The sequence below is a fragment of the Limulus polyphemus genome, unplaced genomic scaffold, assembly GCF_000517525.1.
Source record: "Limulus polyphemus unplaced genomic scaffold, Limulus_polyphemus-2.1.2 Scaffold2618, whole genome shotgun sequence".
NCBI classification, from domain to species: Eukaryota; Metazoa; Arthropoda; class Merostomata; order Xiphosura; family Limulidae; genus Limulus; species Limulus polyphemus.
The window spans coordinates 45,660-51,674 of record NW_013668228.1 but is presented as its reverse complement, the minus strand read 5'-3'; positions in this window follow the sequence as shown (position 1 = coordinate 51,674).

Sequence of the window (6,015 nt, the reverse complement as noted above, 5' to 3'; positions counted from 1 at the left end):
TCTACACACACATTATTCTGTCACGTTGTCACCCTCTTTTATATACCCGACTACCCTATATCTAGTAAATGCTAGAGCATTCGCCAAGGTACAGGATAGTTCTAGAAAGCAGAGGGCGTGAGAATAGTCACGTGATCTCGCTGACGCAACAATACTAATGATAACGGATGTATTATCATTGTGTATCAAGAGGGTTTTTCTTTCCATGAATTATCTTAACAAAAGTGATATTTGCCAACCACCTACTAAAAACCTTGTAGCTCTCCCAAATTTAGTTCTGATTAATATTCACCTTGAATTTTAAAATTAAGTTTAGGTAGAAACTAATTGTACTGCTTTTTGAACAAAGATGTAACTGGCATATGCTAATACTTACGGAAGTTTTAGATGAGAAACTCAAATGAATTGTATAGTTCTTATCTGTTAACTTGGTTGAGTTTCATAGACCATGTTTTTGTACTTAGGCTGGGACCATTGCATGTCTTGAAGACTTCATTTCTGCTGCAAATACTCTACACAGGGTGCATACGCATCCTTGAAAGTGCTTTGCAAAAATATCTGAAAATATTATGACAGCAGAATATATCGATATATCTAACTTTATTGCATGATGTGGAATTAAGCACAATAAATAGTCTTTCTTTTCTTTTTAGTCTACATTCATATATTGAGCAAATAAATAGGAATTTTTTAAAATGTCAGTGGAATCCGATTGATTTTGATGTAGATTTTAGCTTCCAAAAAAGTGCTTGAAAAACATTCTGAGAGTGCTTAGAAAGTCCTTGAAATTGATCTGAGCAATTCGGTATGAATTATGTCTAAATCCTTCCATCCATTCTACATCCCAGTTTTCACTAACGAACATATATTTTCCTTATTAAATGTATTAAAAATGTGGAAGGCAAAAAAATTGTCACTACTATGCAAAAGCCACAAGCGCACATCAATATTTTCTCCCTACAAGGTGATATCCATTGCACTGCAGTTTTGCACCCACATTGTTCTTAATGTCTGTTCATACGATTAAACTTTTGACGTCAGACATAAATATCTCAATTTGCATCTCATTGGAAGAGGCTATCCTCACCAAAATATTAACATTAACAGCATCAGTCAGGAGTACCGTTTCTTGTTGGTGTTTTTTACAACCCATTCCGGCTTTTTATTTTAGCCAATTAAAATAGGCCACAATTTTCACTCCCCCAAGAAAACTCAATTGACACCACTGTCGAAATTATAGGCTACCTGAATACCTAACAATCAACAGAAAGTTTCATGCACATTTCTTATGAGATGTGAAAAGAATTTTAAAGCTAGAAAGTGCTCAATCTGTTCCAAATGTCCTCGTTGTTAATGTTCTTGTGATGGTTTAACACCTGAAGTTAAGTTACAACGAAAAGCGGGAAGGAAACAACCATCAAGCAAACAAAAAACTCGTTCATCGAGTGGATAGTTGAATTGACCTTCGACAAGAATAACGAAACTTATTAAGTATTTTCGTGAAGCATATCCTAATGAAACGTTGCAAGAAGACTTCCCAACGGCATTTCTAATCTTTTCGTTCATCTCAGGAACTCCCAAATGTAGTTTTAACCGTCATTTGATACAAATACTACCGAGAGTTAGATGTTTTACAATTCTGCAATAAAAGCCATTGTTTCAACAAAAATTATACAGAACCTTTCTCTCAGCCTTATAGCTCGAAATAACGAATAAAAATAGGTTTTCGGTATGGGTGATTTTTTAGCACCAACAAGCTGGTACTACAAACTGTACCCAGGGCTGGCGATGTCAAATACCTCGTGCAAAGTCTCCTTTTAGAGTTCACACTATGAAACATGTAAATACACACCCAATTCTTCTACAGAAAAATAAAATAAAACTGACGATGGGACTGTGCATAAGATCTAAAAGCGAACTAAATGTGTGACCAAAAATCTTATTTACTGTCTACAATATTGTAAATGTAATGAGCAACATCTTCAATAAGCTGAGCAAACACTTGGTGCCCATATTAGTAAACACCACTTGGATATAAGGTTGAAACATACCCATTCTATCTGTTCCTGAACTGTTCAATAGTAACGTACACAACATGGAAGGTCTTGTTTGAGATTACAACGGTAAATGGAACTGCATCAGAACAGGATTGTTTGAGATGCTGTGTGGAGAGTTTGATACAGGAATTCACTAACTTCCTCTGGTAGGCCCCCCAGTGGCACAGCGGCATGTCTGCGGACTTATAACGCTAGAAACCGGGTTTCGATACCCGTGGTGGGCAGAGCACAGATAGCCTTTTGTGTAGCTTTGTGCATAATTACAAACAAACAATCCTCTGGTAGTATTCCACAAAAAATAAACAATTTGGTTTATTGTTTTTACTATTAGTTAATTTGGTTTTTAGTTCTTTACCAGTTTAATTTACCAAAATTCTGGTGTTTAGAGTGTAATCTTATGAAGCTTTATTTAACAAGTTGTCTGAATTCCTGTTAAGTTTTAAGATACAGTTATAAACTTATCTTGAACACATCGATTTACATATCACATATATTATAGTTTAAAACTTAATGTTTCTTATTTTTAATTTCATTTTTCTCTCCTTAAACAATCTGTTTGTTTGTTTGTTTTTGGGTTTCACACAAAGTTACACGAAGGCTATCTGCGCTAATCGTCCCTAATTTAGCAGTGTAAGACTAAAGGTAAGGCCACCCACCGCCAACTCTTAAGCTATTATTTTACCAACGAATAGTGGAATTGATCGTAACATTATAACGCCCCCACAGCTGAAAGGGTGACCATGTTTGGTGGGACGGGGATTCGATCCCGCGACCCTCAGATTGCGAGTCGAGCGCCCTAACCACCTGATTGTTTATTACTTTAATTATTCTATTAGATACAACATATGTGACGTGTCCGTTTTGTCACACATTACTCATGATAATCTTGTTGTATATAACATTCCACAATTTCTTTTTGATTTATACTTCTGAAGGGTTGTTACTGGCCTGAAGTCTTTATGCTTAATAAAGTTTCTATTCCTTTATCATTACCATTTTCTTTATATATATATATATTTCACCCCTTTTGAATATAACGCAGGACTCATCTTGAGCATTAATTTAAGGTAACATATACCTTTTAAATGTCAAAAATATCACTATTTATTTTAAATTAAAATTCAGGGGTTTTCCTTAGTTCAGACTAATTCTTCACATCCCATCAAAGCCTGGACCCATGTTCATGAGAATTCAGTCATGTTTGTATAAGCTATCAGGAACATAAGACATTTCTTTTGTATTTCTTTATTTTTATAATATGCAAATTAGCCACAGTGGTAAAAACTGTCATTTCAAAGAGAAGGTTGTGCTTCTCAAGAGGGACAGGCATAAAGAACTAAAGATTTTCTGTGAGAAGTAGTATTCTACAATAAGCAAATTTTGATATTCTTCTGTTATCTCCCCCTGCAGCAGAATAAATATGTTTATACACTGTTTTATTCTCAGATTTTAAATTAATTCATGTGTTTGATTTTGTATTATATCCAGATCTTATTTTAAATTTACATTATTTTCAATTTTATATCTAGTTTTGTTTCTTTAATAAAATATAGTTAATTCTGTGTAAGGTATTTTTGAGTTTTTCTGTAAGTTTATATTTTGCATTATATTTAGTTCACATAATATAATGTTTAGTTTTCTTTAATTATGTGCTTTTATTTTAGTTATGTTTACTGAACTATCTTAATTGATATAATTTCTGATGATAAATGTAAATATGTACTGTTGGCATTTTGTTGTGTAAATACTCATATATGTATTTAGCAGTTTAATTATTATTTTTGTGTTACCATTTTCTCACTTCCTTTTATTTTAATCATGTAACTCTTCCTGGTTTTGAACAATTTTATTTTGGTATTCAGTTTTATGTTGTGATTTTATTTAATGCTGTATTACTTTTAAATGTCATGATTTTGGTTTTATTTTATGCTTAGTTCTGATTATTTTAAATTAACTTATGCCTTGCCTTATTCAAGTTTCATTTCATGCATGATATTACTTATTAATTTTATGGCTATTTTTTGTGTTAACATAATTAATTCAGTTTTTTTTCCCAGCTGTATATTTAACAAAGTTTTCTTTGTTGTTGTGTTTATCTAAATGACATGGTCTTGTGCACATCTAAATAAGTGATTACAGGGAATTGAGACTGGTAATTAATATATAATTAAGTCTTTCACATTTAACCCAATTGCTGCAGTTGTTACATGTAGAGGACAGACTTTTTTTTCTTCTTCTTCTGTACACTGTGGCTGTACTGTATTTGGGATTTAATTTTTTAAACCTCCTGCTTGATCTGGTAAGGGGTATTTATGAGTATTGAAGCATTTTCAATCCACTCAAGCATTGTTACAAAACAATGAGTCAGTCATTCTTTGTCTTTTCTTGTCAGTACCCCTCACAATGTCAACAAAATCCCACAAAAAATTCTGACCTGTATACGCGACAACCTGTCAATGCAGTGAATGGGCTTGGGCCTAGGAAACTCCGAAGTAGAGAGGGGGAATGTTGTTGCAGTTCAAAAACTGTTACATTTCACCCTTCTTTAGTTAGATAAAAAAAGAAGAAAAAAAAGAGTCTATATTTAGGTAGCTTTTATTTAATTTTTGAGCATTTACGTATTGGGTGTCCACGTAAACAGGATGTGAAAAGTCATAAACTTGTACTAATCCTCTATCTTAGACAAATATTATATAACACAGCAGTCACTGTTGAATATGGATCATATTCAAATTGAGGGATGTTTCAAATATTCATGCAGATTAGTTTAATTTGGATTTATCCCTCTTTTGAAAATTATGATAGAAATGATAATATAGGTAATATATGATTTTGGGATATCACACACTAGAAACTTGTTGACTAGTGATCATCTTGTGCAGAATTATCTTTCCAGCTGCAGCAGCCAGAAAGGTTCTATTAATGTGAAACGTAAGGAAGCTAGTCAGTAAAAGTAAGACCGTAAATAAAGTTTTGTCTTTATTCATTCCCATGTGTTTGCTTGTTTCTTGATGTCCATGTTGATTTTGTTCTTTTCTAAACGCTTCCTGAAACTGCTACCTGTTGATAATCTAAGTACTTTCATGTTGGATATCAGCAAACTTAAGTGCCATGTAACTATAGTTTTCTTGCAGAATACTGTAGAGCAACCACAAAGTTACTATAGAATTTACTGTAAAATATTTAAAGAATTACAGTACTTTGTTTATAAAGGACTATAGCTCTAAATGAATGTAGACTACATAAGGAAATGATACAGACTGTGAAAAAGGTGCTTACAATGTACTTAATATAATGGCTATGATATATCTAGAAAGTATATTGGCTACCTAAGAAATAGCTATAGCTTGTCTATAGAATTAATGCAGATACTGTGAGAAACTGTAGGGCATACACAGCCATACCTCAGAGAAAATGGCTATTGTTGCTTCCTATTAAATGACATTTACATATTTTGTATATACATCTATATTATTACTATTGCATAAGTGTATCTCTTATACTTTTCAATGGGATTTCACTAAAACTTGGCAGATATGTTTCCTACAGTAGGTGATGGACATGATATCTTGTTATTTGATAGAAAAAAAGAACTCCTGCAAACTTGAGTGTACTTTTTCAAATTTGTGTTACTATTTTTATGAAATTGCCTTAGGCAAGCTCACTCCATCAACTGCTTACCAACATATGCTTTTGCCATAAAATTAAGCACACTTAATGTTTAAGTATTTGGATTTGGACTAAAACATCTTTATTATTAAATGTTGATTTAAGGTTTATCTTAGTAATTTTTAAAACAATAACACTTGTGCCTGACATGATGAACTCTTGTAATGAGCAGAAGGCTTCACTGGTATACTGTATATAAAAGGTATAGTGTGGTTGACATATATACACCTGGAAAAAAGTTAAGCACCCCCAAATATTTTTCAGGATTGCTTATTGAAAATAAGGTTTA